Source organism: Contarinia nasturtii, unplaced genomic scaffold (assembly GCF_009176525.2).
Source record: "Contarinia nasturtii isolate CC-2019 unplaced genomic scaffold, AAFC_CNas_1.1 Cnas_scaffold_695, whole genome shotgun sequence".
Lineage (NCBI taxonomy): Eukaryota > Metazoa > Arthropoda > Insecta > Diptera > Cecidomyiidae > Contarinia > Contarinia nasturtii.
This window is the reverse complement of record NW_022198046.1, coordinates 3520684-3535493: the sequence shown is the minus strand read 5'-3', so window position 1 is coordinate 3535493 and position 14810 is coordinate 3520684. Positions and strand designations below refer to the sequence as shown.

At 35.8% G+C, this 14810-nt stretch overlaps 1 protein-coding gene across 1 annotated transcript in view; it reads right to left on the bottom strand.

Moving 5' to 3' along the window:
* LOC116341300 (putative uncharacterized protein DDB_G0271606) overlaps positions 1–14159 on the bottom strand; it is a 179479-nt gene extending 165320 nt beyond the window's left edge. The window contains exon 1 of the mRNA XM_031768270.1: positions 13375–14159. The gene's annotated coding sequence lies outside the window, so the exon portion shown is untranslated. The remainder of the gene's footprint in view (positions 1–13374) is intronic.
* Between the last annotated feature and the right edge of the window lie 651 nt (positions 14160–14810).

The following is a 14810-nucleotide window of genomic DNA, read 5'->3' as shown; positions in this document are numbered from 1 at the left end:
AAAACTTATAAAATTTTCATTATCCATTTGCGAAATCGAAATTGAAAATCAATTATATTCAGCTGCATTTAGCATATACTTATATTATACAAATAACAAATACCCGCTTATAAATGCACACAACGAATCACAGGCACAAAATAAAAGTCATGTTCGTTCCAATTCGTGAACTGTTCGATTCATTGTTGTTGGTGCTGTGTTTTTTTTTTCGCTGTTACTCTTCTGTAATTTGTGCTGTGCAAACAAAACAGTTTTGTTTTCTTCATGCAGCCGTAACAACAAGTCGTATGGCAAAAGTTTGAGACATTTTTCGTTCGAATATCGTCGTCGTCACTCATGGCACCATCCGTGCCTCAATGATTCACAGACAAATGCCATGGCAAAATGTAATATACACAATCGAATCGAGAATGAGATACAAAAAAGAGAGAGGCATAGACACAACGCATGAACAACCATATAATTTATTTTTTCGAAGCGAAAACTATTCGTAAACATTTGCTTTTCGGCTCATCTGAAACCAAATGAATAGTTTTTGCGCCGTGACAAAATCGCTGTAAACAAATACAATAAATGGCAATTAAAACAATTTATGAGAATTTAATAGTTTGATTCGATCGAAAATAGCAGTAAAACATCGGTTGTTTGATCAACTTTTTTTCTCTCGTTCTCTCTCTCTCTCTCTCTCTCTCGCTCAACTTTGTTTTTGCGCCCGTAAAGCTTGTCGTATATTACAAATTACATAGCATTTTAACTAGAAAATTGCCAGCTACTAGTTGCATTGTTTGATTGTAAATGCATTTTACAACGGATGCAATTGCACACTTTATCTTTAACTGATTTAATGAGCCATTTTATCAATGAAATGCATCACTCGCGGCACTCACAAATTTCATTCAGCCACGTGAATTTTACGATTTTAAACATTTGATTTTTTGTTCAAGATCAGTCTGAAAAGTTTCAACGAGTTCGGGTAATTTTCGCTTTCAAACTCAATTTTTTTTGCGCAAATCAACGCAATCCATTAGATTCATTTGAATATTATTTTAATCGTGGTTCGATTCGTTATGGGAGAAAATGTGCTGATTTAAATGATTCATTTAAAATGAATGAAACTATTTAAAGTCAAAATCAATAAAATAAAGTGACTTGTTATTGGTTTGAAAGAAGTGTCATTAAATAGTAATAAAAATAAGTCCAAATCGAATAATGCTCATTTGAAAATGTTAGTTTTTAGTCAAAAATGAAGTGCAACTCATAAAACGATATCCAGATGTTTATTGAATTTCGTTAGCACACCATTAGATGTGTCTAACGTCATACACCAAAAACCCACCTCGATCGATTGGTATGTTTGGTTGAGCGCTCAGATGACGTAATTTCTTCAAATATTGGTAAAACTCGATTCAATACACGCATACATAACATGAGCCCCAGTTTGTTATCGTTTGGAATTCTATTCCGTGTTAATGTTTCCTTTGTCCATTGCAAACTTTCTTTATCGTTGGTTTTCAATCTTCTGGCAAAAGCGAAAACGAGAACGATAGAGCTAGAGTGAGAAATCGCCACTGCTGAATTGTATTTCTCAACGCAATTTAATTTATGATATTTGCGCTCGAGTGTATTGTGCTTGTGGAACTGAACAAGTTAAAATTTCATGCAAGCACTTCATATTTATGTTCTCTGACATCCGCTGATAGTAAAAATTTAAAACAAAGACGAAAATGTGATTTCATGTTTGTTGAAGCAAACAACGTTCAAATGAAAAAACGAAAACTTGAAAATAAAAGCATTGACGAAACCAGCGCACGAAAGCTGAAATCACCGAAAAAATGATAATGGCTGGACGATGTGCTTCGTTTTTTCCTTCCTCTTTAGATGGTTTCATTTATCAGGCATGGAACAACAAATGGAATGGAATGGTTCTGTTCTCGTTCGAAAGAAGCAAAAAAAAAGCAAAAGTTCGACTACACACAATTTTTTTTTAATTGATTTCTTTCTGTGTTTCGGGTGTGTCAAAATACACAGCCAGCATAGCTGGGTGTACAGTAAAACAAAGAATGAAGTAGACAAAAGAAATAAAATGAAAACACGACACGAATAGAATCGAAGCTGGACATCGAAGCGAATGTGCATGCATCAAATTTATTAGTCATTGTGTGGTGCGATTAAGTACGTACAAATGGCATTCCAATGTGTGTGCTGATAATATTTTATTTAGTTATGACATTATTTAAGCGCCAAATGCTCATGAATGCTGCTAAACATGAACAATACCAATCGCTCAATTTTGTGCACAGGAAGGCGTTTCTTTCTTTCTCGCTCTCTCGCCCGTTCCGGGCCTTTGTCGATGGTCATTTCAATACTCCATCAGAACGTCGATTCATCAAAAATGAACTAGGGGTTTTCACTGAATTTATCATTTGGTTGGTGCGATGTGAAAAATTCAGATGCAATCGATTTAGCCATTAGTTGTGAGTGAGTGAAAATATCAACACTAAATACCATTTTAGTATTCGTTTGCAATAGAATTCCAAAATGTTTTCCATTTCGACCGATCGAAATACAGCAGGTGCAAACTATAACCATAATAGCATTCTTCTATTCTTTTTTGTTTTCTATTCTAATCAAATATGCACGTAACTTCCCACCATTTCCTTTTAGCGCTGTTAATTAGTTATCTATTTTGATGAACACATTTGAAGAGCAAAAAAAAGAAGAACGAAACGCAACAACAATAGAATATATATTCGAACAACAAAATATAGTTTATTGGCTGTGTGTTAATTCATTTCTCTTTGCGCTCACGTTGCCAACGTCAAAGAGATAAAATGTTATATAAATGGATGTTCATTAAGCGTTTGCAAAACAATGGCATAAATTCGTCATGAAATACATACGCAGTCGTCAGGAAATAGTGAGCTCTTCATGGTTATGCAATGTGAAATCAACTGATATGCATGCAAATTTGACTAAATTATCATAAAATTTGTTTCGCTTAAATTAACTTAACGTTGAATGAGAACGTATTCAAGGCTCGAAAATGAAATGAAAAAAAAAAAGGAAATCCAACCACCATAATTGAATCGAAAAGAACGTTTTGTTTCTGTTGTTGGTGGTTTACATCACCAAAGTCTCACAAACGATTCATTCCAGATGAATCGAAGCACAAAGACAAAGACCAAGAGAAGGAGAGAGACAGCGCGATGAAGAGAAAAATGAAAAGTGAAAACATTCTGACTGAAATATCCAAAACAGATGTTTTCAATAATTAAAGGCTTTGATTCAGAAAAGGATTGGAAAAAGGGACGCCGTATCAACGAATGCCAAAAATTGAATTATTCAAAGTGGAATGAATAGAGTGAAACGGAGTACAACGGCTGTCAAATAAAGGGCCACGAAAATTATTATGCAGCCGAAATATTATCGAAACCGATTTTTATAGACGCCAACATTACAAAAAGCAACATCGCAATGAATTGCGGTTTTCAATCTCGATACAGTGAATCTTCTCTGTTTCATGTGAATGACACGTGTTTGAAGCAATGGCAGCAACAGCACACAGCAAAGGCTTGATTGATCATTTCGGCGAGTCTATCAATTTCACTTTGAACCGAAAATGATTGGATATATCGTTCTTGACGGCGCATACAATTTTTTGTTTGTTCCGTTCATTTTTCTTCGTTCTCATTTTAATTTTTCTTTGAGCTACTTTCAACGTTCCATTTTTACATATTCATAAGGCAAACCGTTTTGTTTGTGTGGCTCTTTTGGTCGAATTTCATATTTTAAAATTTTCATCGGTAGACAACAGATGCTGAAAATTCACTGAGCCACCACCCCCCAGATCATATCAGGCGTTTTGTCTCATTCTCGTCATTTTATGACTGTTTTAAATTAGTCTTTTGAGATTCCATCGCAATACAATTCGACACTTTACGGTTGGGTAATACCAAATTGATATTCTTGTGAGAGATTTTGCGTCAAAATCGAAAAAAAAGTGCCAAGCCGAAAAAAAAACAGTTAAAAACATCGTAAATAAACATAGTCCTTTTTTTTCGGGCATCAGAAGAAAAAACCAACAAAATAAATGTGTTCCGCTTATGCAATCTCAAAGTAACCACACGATCCGAAAAAAAAAAATTCAAACAAGTGGCAAGTTGTGCATCATCAACACATTTCTCAACCATGTTTTACTTGCTTGAGCAGCGGTATTTCGATTTTTGTTTTTCTTCTTGCTTTTTTTTTTGGTTGTTGTTTCGTGAAATTGCATGACAGTTTGTCTACTGAAAACATTTGGAAACATGTGCCATTTCGCTAACGTCGTCAATATAATTTACACGAATTCCGAGACGATTTTCATGCAATGTGCAATGCTTTACCATGTCCATCTCATTACAAAACACATTAAAACTGACTCTCTAAGTCATTCTAAGTTTATCCATTTGCGCGCACTACCGTCCACAATCAATGCGAAACACATATAATATTGAAGGAAATTGCTGAGAGAACAACGATTACGTGCGAAGAAAGAATACATAAAATGCAATGTATTTTTAAAAATAAACGTGAACATCGACTAGGTACGAGAAAAATGTATCGAATAATAGTCCGAATGGAAAGAAATAATAACTAAACAATATCAAATGAAATCGAACGTGTCAAATATCATACGGTGGTGAGTTCCAATAGTGATTTCATCATTTATTTTTCATCCACAATGTTAAAACACACATGAGCTCGAGCAGTGCTGAGAGTTGAAATGAACTTTGAGCTCGAGAATTTAATTTTTCATCGTCGTTTTCTTCTTCCTCTTTTTCAATGTTTAAATGAACAATTTACTTTCAAAAAAAAAGTGTGCATTAGATGTTCAAAAAGAAATGATCATATTTCAGATTCCCAATTTCGTCAGAGCAACGTTCATTCAGCTATCTATGGATTATTGGATTATTGGATTAAAACGGGGAGTGTCCTATTTAAACAGTAAGTTTTAATATAGTTACTCGTTGCTCAAGTTTCATAACTTATTGCAAGACGCCCGTGTGTGTATTGAATACACGAGAATAGTCTTTTATCCAAAAATGTTTCTAAGGCATGGATTGTCATCGCATGCCCGTTTGAAAAACGTTACCAATTTGAATACACTCGGTGCATGAATCAAAGGGTAGGATCTCCAGCCCGTGAAGTCAGCCCGTATGGTATCCAACATTGGACATCTATCTATGAGGTGGGCAGTGGTTTCCCCTTCTCCACCACACAGTCTACAGTCCGGGTCGTCTCTGAGATTTAGATTTCTCATATGAGAATTGACCCTGGCGTGCCCGGTAAGTAAACCAATTACCATCCGGAGTTCTTCCTTGGGCAATTTGGCTAATTCCACCGTGAGTTTTGAACATGTGAATTGAACGAAGTGTTTCGTTTGCTCACATGAGAACGTACCCTGCCAATTTAGGCGGGATCTGTTGCTGAGCCAAGTAGCTAATCGGTTCTTGACTCGTGAATATTCAATTGGTATGTATGGTTCTGGACCCTCTATTGCATCGTGTGCAGCCAATTTTGCCGCCCCGTCTGCCAGGTCATGCCCCCGAATACCAGTATGAGATTTGATCCAAACCACCCTAAGGTTGTTCGTTTCAGAAATGCGCTGGAGTGCCTCGTAACAGTTCATAGCCAAGCCATTTTGCATCTTAATATTCTTAAGATCAGTTATGGCTCCCAAACTATCTGTGAAGATAGCTATATTTCCCCGTACTGGGTCCCCCAGTATTTTGTATGCACAATGAATAATTCCAGATATTTCCGCCTGTTTGACTGTTGTTGTTTGTCCCAGGGGAAATGAATAGGTGAGGTTCTCTGCTTCACAGTAGAAGCCGCATCCACTACCTGTTTCTCTGACTAAACCATCAGTGAAAAAGGAGTTTTGTGCCCATTGTTTTTGCTGGAAGAATTCATTGAGACTTTTTGTTATAATAATCTCGAAACTCCTATCGAAATTGTAGGAGGTCGTGATTAGTTTGTCAGAAGGAGCCCCCAAAATCTTGTCAATATTGAAAAGATTTGTTAGGGCATCATCATGCAAATTTCTAGGACTTGTCCTAGTCTTTATTTCCATTCTCAATCTATAGGCCGTTTTCATTGCTTCAGACTCTATGAAGTCTTCCAGCCTTGGTAGACCCAAGAGAACGTCAAGAGAAGCTTGGGGGGTTGTTTTCATAGCCCCCGTGACACACAAGCTTGCTACTCGCTGTAGGTGGTTTAGCTTTTTTCTGGCACTAGCAGTCGCGGTGCCAGTCCACCAGATAAAAGATCCATATGCGAGCATGGGCTTGACAACAGCTGTGTATAGCCAAAGGAGGCATTTAGGGGATAGACCCCAAACTTTACCAATGGCAGACCTACAGCACCAAAAGACTTTCAGGCATTTCTTGACTCTGTACTCAATGTGGCTTCGCCATGTAAGTTTTGAGTCAAGCATAACACCCAAGTACTTTACATGATCTCTTTTTTCGATCCTTGAACCGAACAGAGTTGGGTTCCTAAAACCGTGGAGGTTTCTGTTCTTTGTGAAGATCATGAGTTCTGATTTTGCCGGGTTTACCCTGAGTCCCACCTCCAGACACCATTGTTCGACCAGCTTAACTGCTGACTGGGTTCTGTCTGATAGAGTACTCAGGAATTTTCCCCTACAAATTATGCTGAGATCATCCGCATACCCAATCGCCTGGTAGCCATTTTCGTGAAGTCTCTTTAGGAGTCCATTCACTACTAATAGCCAAAGGAGAGGTGACAGCACTCCGCCTTGGGGAGTCCCCCTCGTTGCATGCACTATCACCTCATCCCCCCGATTCCGAAAGGTTATGGTTCTGTTCATTAGCATCGAATTAATCCATTTTTGGATCATTTGGTTTGCACCAATTTCTCTTACACTTTTATTTATGGCTTCAAAGGATACATTATCGAATGCTCCTTCAATATCCATAAACGTAGTGACCATGAATTCCTTGTCCAAGAGTGTTTTCTCGGCCATGGATACAATTTTGTGGAGAGCCGTTTCGGTTGATTTACCCTGCTGGAAGGCGTGCTGACTACCATGCAGGTCACCCGAAGCCTCCAATATTTCCCTTAGATACCTTTCGATCAGCCGTTCTAATCCCTTTAAAAGGAAAGAGGAAAGACTGATTGGTCTAAAGGATTTCGGCGACGTATAGTCATCTTTTCCTATTTTTGGAATAAAAGTTACTTTTACATTTTGCCATGAGCTGGGGACATATCCCAGAAGTATCGAGGACTTGTATATGGATACAATTATATCTCCGATAATATCCCATGTTTTTTGTAAAAGCACTGGGTATATCTCGTCTAGGCCTGGCGATTTGAATGGGCCAAAAGATGAGATGGCCCATTCCACCCTCCTGGGAGATACGAGATTTTCGATGAAGGCGTCAACATATGCGTTTTGGACTGGCTCCAAGATTTCTTGGGCTGGCAACGCATGTGTTACATTTTCAGGGAAGTGCGTATCAAGTAGGAGCTTTGCAGTCTCTTCATCAGATTCCGTGTAGCTTCCATCTTGTTTCACAAGTATTCCTGGACCCTGGGCGGGGTCCTTAGCCAGAATTTTGTGTACTCTTGAGGTGCTTTTAGCCCCCTCAATTCTGCTAAAGAATCTCTTTTCAGAGTTCTTTTTAGCAACAAGAATTTCACTGGTGTACTTGTTCCTATCTATAGATCGCTCAAAAATAATGATGTTAATAATAAACCAGCATGCGATATAATTATTATTTCTGCAAATTACCCAAATCGCTGGAATTATGACCAAGCATTTTGTTACGTTGCATTTCAGATGCCATCGATTTCAAAACAAAAGAATATTTTTTTCTCTTTCTCTCTCTCTCTCTCTGGATAAAAATAAGTACACAGCATATTACTTGCGGTTGTGCTGACGTAAATCATTTTGTGGTATACTTGTGTTGTTTCAGTGCTACATTTGTTTTCGGCTGATTCTACACTTTTCACATATGTATTCGTTTATGTTTGTACAAAATCGTTTCATCTAATTTACCTGGAATTAAAAGACAAACACGCCGGTTTCGAGTGCAGTAATTATACGGCAAATTACAAAGAATTGTGAAATCCGGATTGAAAAAAAAGAAGTTATGACTAATCGCTGAATGCGCGCGCGGTTGCCTCTTTTTTAACGTGCTATGTTTGAAAAACCTTTGCTAATTAAATGGTGATGTGAATTGTGAAGAATTGTACCAAAAAATGGTGTATAGTATATGTCATAAATTTAGCTTAAGGTTCAAATTAAAAAAAACCAAACAGCAAATCGCTAGCAAAACAGAGTGAACGAACGAAGCGCAAACAATTAAAAAAAAAACCAGAAAATGTTTATTTCCAGAATATGTGATTCTAGAAGCTTATGTCACATTTATAAAAAAAGTGAAATTATAACTAAGTCTTCTTTTGTTATTATCTCGTGCAATGTGTGTCGCTTTTGTGCCTTCGGCCAAAGAATTTGAATAGAAATCGCATGGTCCTGCGTGCACGGTAGTATTTAAATAAGCCAAAAGTGGTCGAGTCGCATTGAAAATACAAGCAAATTTCGACGAAGAATGATTTCAGATGCGATGCTTGTGAGCAGCAACAACAAAATCGTCAACAGTAACCGAGAGCAGCAGTCGCGGCAAAGCAACAAAAAACCATCGTCGACCTTGCATGGGTCCTTAACACGATTTTTTCCCGTTTCAATCTGTACTATTGAAAATGCAAACGACCGTCTCTGTTTATTGTGGCATATTTTATACACACTTTCGCATCCGAATTTTTCGTATATTGTGTACATGCGATTTGATTGTTGTGTGTGAGTAAGCACCGTTTACATGATTTCAATTTTTTTTTCGTTGTTACTTCTGCTTTTCGTTTTTATTCTTTCTCACTCTCGCTTGTATCTTGGACATTCATGTTATTTATTTCTTTTTCAGTTGCGTTGCCATTCTCATTTCTTCTTCACTTTTGATGATCGAGTGTTCTTCTTTCAATTTGAAACGCTTTCAATTCGATTTTGTGTGTCTCTCTGGTTGGCTTTTTTTCCGCCAATTTTTATGAAATCAAAAGCGGAACTATTGAACTGAAAGTGATCGAAAGTATTTGGCGAAATTGATTTGCGAAAACTCCACATTGGATGAAATGGAATAAAAAACACATTAAATCACTTCTCATCAATTTGCAAAATTGTTTGATATCACAGCAATTCAATGGTATGTTTTTATTATTATTGATGGGTGCCCCCACCCAAAGTACAATAAACAACACTTTCGGAATCGTAATTGAAAATGACTTAATCGAAAAATGGTTAATTGCAATTCAAATTGTGTTGAGCTTGCTGAGTCCCACTTTCAAGGCAAAACAATCACGATGACAAACAAAAACAAAATTGCCAAATTCGATGTTTGCGCTCTCCGACTATTGAACCGATATTGCAAAACACTTTACTTGAAATTCGCAAAATATTGATCGGATCAAATGGTATTTCAATGTGGATTTCTTTTCAGATTTCATTTTTATTGCGTTCATTTTTTTGAAGTTGATCTATGAAAACGGCACGATTTTGCAATGAGAGATAGAAAAAATATACTATTTAATAATTTTTCATGAGAAAAATGTTATGTATGCGTGCGCGTGCAGCAGATTAAAACGCACCAGACGTACAACAACAGGTGAGCCGTTATGAACGTACGGCTTTTCTCATTATTCTGAATATGAATTAATATTAATATTCAATAAATGTCGAACGAAATAATTTTGAGTTACATTATAACAATGTTGCAAACCATAAGCGCCTGCTTTAGTTTTATTAGAAGCCTCATAAATGCCACTTTATTTTCAGTATCGTCCCACTTTAACAGCAACGAATTTATTCGAAACAAATGTATTGTTATGTCGAACGAATAAAACAAAAGTCAGTGAATGAAAACAATTTCAACGAAAACAGAAAAAAGAACAGCATAAATTCAATTTATTTGATCGTAGCGGAATTAATAAATGAATGAAAAAAAAATGACAGAACTATTAGCGTCATAACATATAACGAAATTCGATAATGTTTAGAATAAATCAAATTCTGCAAATGCAAATGATCATTTCACTGCAAAAACGAAGAGAGAAAGAGACAAACACGAAACATTTTTTATAAATTAGAATCATTAAATTGTGTTACACAAGCAATATTTTTTGTTCAGAGTGTGTTGTGTGATATTTGTCGGTCGCTGAATCGCATACAAATGTTCATTTAGTTCAAAATTTTAGCACGAGTTGCGCCACATGATGGACCCACAATAATGTAATACACAATAATTGTATTCGAAAACGACGACAAAATGCCAAAATGTAAATAATTTCATTGCGAGTGCACGCGCGTTCGGTCGAATCACAGCGCAAAGGCGCATACTGCTACTCACTGTTGCTGCTGCCAATGCATGGCTAAAGCTGAATCCGCGATATACAAACGCAATTTCGTAAACATTTTTCGGTTTGTAGCGAACGAACGTCGATACACGTCGACAAATCATATTCGCATACATTAAAAAAAAACAACTACCGACAGAGTGAGCGAGAAAAAGATTCACGCTCACACAAGCAATGGGCCAGTGGAATATAACACACAACAACACAAAAAACAGTCGAACTTCGAGAGAAAAAAGCAACACAAAACCCGTAGCACACACAAAGCACCGAAAGACAACAAAGCAAATGAAAAACACACATTTATTTATGGGTAATTATTTTGTTTTATGTGAACAAGCCCTGAACACAGAACAAAACCAACGATTCAGTTGACGATATATTCAACACATGCTATTCAAATTAGATTCTCTCAAATCCACGAAGGAATGGAGACTCAAAGAAAGGAAAAAAAGAACAATTCAAATCGCTTTCGGTTCACTATTCATTTGGAATTGATTCGCATTGGATTTGCGAATCAATTTACCTTTTGGCCAGTATCTCATTTAATTTCCGTAGCGTCCAATTGAACGCTACACATCAAACGCACAAAACATGGATATATTATGGAATATCCCCATAAATACATTACCAATTGACGACGCATATATATATACCATCAATCCATACTTCAGCTAATTTGTACCCCCTTTGTTTTATTTTCGCCACACATTTTTCAACTGGCTTGAAGGTAATACTTCAAAAGCACAAGTAATGACAGCCACAACAACAGCAGAAGCTATATAATAACAACAACGTCAGAGAAAAAAAAATGACTGAGAGCAGAAAAAAAAGAACGAAAATTATACCATGTGTTCTTGTGCAAATCTAGGTTTTGGGCACAAGTAAATAGTCGAATTAAAATTTATCTTTCAGATTGTTGAAACAAACAAACAATGGAAAAAATATGATATTTTCATCGAACGAAGTAGAAACAAAAACAAGCGCTTCCTTTTGAAATGGGCATTAGCGAATATGGCATTCAATCGATGAGAACGAAAAAAAGCTAGAACAATCAAATCGAGAGGGAGTCATAAATTGACCGTTTCGCTATAATTTCCGCACTTCAGCACTCGAATTTTGATTTGCGCATTTTCTTTTGACTTCATTCCTCCTTATTCATACAAAAAGGGAAGGAATTCTACTGGTAATTGGAACAAATAGATTTTTTTTTAATTAGTAAAAAAATGACTATGTAGAATTTGCAGTTTTTTTTAATATAATATCTTCATTGACAGATGCAAAGAGAGAATTTCATATGATTTTTTATTGAATTTAAGTACTGTGAATCTGGTTTGAGACTAAATTATCGTCACCGAAGCGGCATTTGGTTGCAAACTTTTTATTTCAAAATTTGTAATTCAATTTTGATACATGCTTCTTAGTGGTTGTTAAAAGCGTTAAAGCGTTAAATGCTGTCTTATGTTAAATAATTTTTTTTTCGCTTGGCATAAATATTGTGACAACTTAGGTTCATTGCAAGTACAAACTGATGAACAAAGTACATCTTATGAAAATGTAAAGTTTTCAGAAGGAAAACATGTCGGCGTGCACTCGAACAATTGTCTCGCGCTCTTTATCTGTCTCTTTCAAAATAAATAACCGTTTTGCCTTGGCCATAGCAATAGCAATGGAAGCGATGGGACGGCTATGCTCTTTCAATGTAAGCCATTTGATTCAATTTCAAAAATTATTTTTTATTCCATTAATGTTATGTTGTCTGTGAAATAAGTTCAGGTGCTTCATAAAGTTACTTGTTCAAAAGTTATGCGACAGTAGATTGAGCGAAATGAATTTGGCTGTTGTTGTTTTACTTTTATTTTGTCATTCTGTTATGTTATTTGTTCAAGCTGTATCCACATAAAATGCGTCACACAAAATCAATGCACACACATTCTAAATCAAACCTCACTCATACATAATTCTGACAGCAAGAAACGGGGGGAATAAAAACAAAATCAATTTAATAAAAATGAAATACACACAGGAAATACAAGAATAAATAAGAACTGAGTTTCTTTATTTACTTTTGTATGACTTCGGTATCACAATAATCAGTAATTATTATATAATTAAATCCAAATGGTGTAATAATGAATATATACACCATTTTATGATGAGTTTTTTTTCTCGTTCGTTTTAAATTTTCTTGTTTGCGTGAGCAATTGAGTAAATGAGCCGAGTATGTGATGTACAAGAAGAGCTACACACATTTTTATCTATTGATATCCACAATTTTTTGTCAGATGATTTGGTTAACAAAACAAAACAGCCGCCATAATAAATCGTCATTGGCATTCGTCAGATTGCTTCGGTATGCGTGGCTGAAAGAAGCGCTTTGATGCCACGGGAATGAAAGAGACGAAACGAAGCGATCACGGTCTTGACGCATTCGCACATACATACATATATATACACGTACGCATGCAGCAAACACACATGCGAAAAAGTCGCGTGTGACAGTTAGACGATGTTTTTGCTGCGATTCAATAAAAAAAAAAATCTCTGTGTATGCGGTATGTAATCGCGATACACATACACGGATACCTACATATTACGCGCGCAACGTAACCAATACATAAAACGCATGCCGTAAACGATGTACGATGTCATAACAACGTATTTACGTCGAGAAAAAAACTTGCACTCACATTTGCTGTCTATCTGCTTCGTTACTTCGATTCTACGTCTTTGCTATGGGCTTATTTTGGTTGTTGCCTTCAACAACACTTTTGAAATCACGGAAAATTTATCATCTGATCGTTTTTATGTTATTGCACGCAAATTTTGGAGTTTTATAAATCTGTTATGATGAATGACTCTTTTCCAAATATATTTCTTGGTCAAGATGATGAATGCTTTGGAACTTACCTTAATTTTTATTTATCATATCCTGGTTGAAGAAAAATTTGTTGAATATCGCCACTGGTGCCGCTATTGTATACGTTCCAAAGGCGAGATATTGAGACAAAGCTCTGAATTATTGCTTTATTTCACGTACACACGGTTTTTCTTATGTTGCTTTTTGTTTGATATTTTTGCTGCAGGTATCCAACGATTTGTGTAATTCGTTTTTTGGTCGGTTTCAGGTTTTCAATCGTGAGGTAGCTTTGACAGAGTACAATTTTGATTGGTCGTTTCCAAAGCAGTCCAAATTCTTTTTTTTAATATTCAAAACTAAAAAAATCACACCCAAAGTAGTTGAAAAGTTCTTAACTTTTTAGATCAGCTCACAAAAAGCACAAGAGATAAACATTGAAGTCCTGGGCTTGAATAACTGTCTGTTTGAAATCAATACACAAATTATACACACATTTGGCGCGAATGTATGAGTGTCGAACTTAATTGGTTTAAGCAATTCAAAAAATTGTTCATGGCAAATTAAAAATTTATAATCGATTTTGAAATTCAAGTTTTCTATGCATGAAATAATCAAGTGTATTTTTTTAGTCAAGTTTTCTACTTCTTCTTACATTCATTAATTATGCTCCACTTTGTCACATGCTCGACGTTATTCGATTTGTGTCATAGTAAGTGTTTGGCGCAAAATCTTGTTTCTAATTTTCTTTTTTCATGAATGTGTTTTTTTTCAGTTCACTGTTATTATTAAATTAGTCGAAGCAAGTAAAAAGAATGTTCAGTGGCACTGATATATCCAGACATGCACTAAACATACATATGCAATCGCATTCACTCAAAGTCAATGTTGATGTGAAACAAAAATCAAATGCAACACACATTTAATACAGCAAACGCAATAATAAACACTTTTTCGCTCACAAATAGAATTTTGTTGTTCGACATGCACAATATGAAATTGATTTTGGGTTTTTTTCCGATCGATTCTTCTTTTGTTTTGTATTGGATTCCCACTCGGGTAAATTTCTCACTTGAATCACCAATTGAGATTTTTTACACAATTATTTTTGTCTCATCGACTTTAATAAACAACAATTAAATGAAAAATAGCTGCGATTTCACATTTAATATCCAATTAGTTTGGTTCAATCGAAATTTGGACTGTAAGTAAATTTTCAATGTTAACACAACACGAAAAATAGGCAATGGAACAATCTTAATATAAACACACAATATCGAACCTATGAAATTGGTCTTTTTAGTGTGAGCGAGAGGGATAGAGCTCGAGAATGTATTTATGTGTCGCTGTGCAATATATACACACACATCAATACAGATGCATGCAAGAGGCATGTGTGCATGTATTACATCCAAAATAATGAAGCCACATTGCCACTGTCAACATCACCAGCACGAGAACAACATTCACACATTCATATACGATTCTC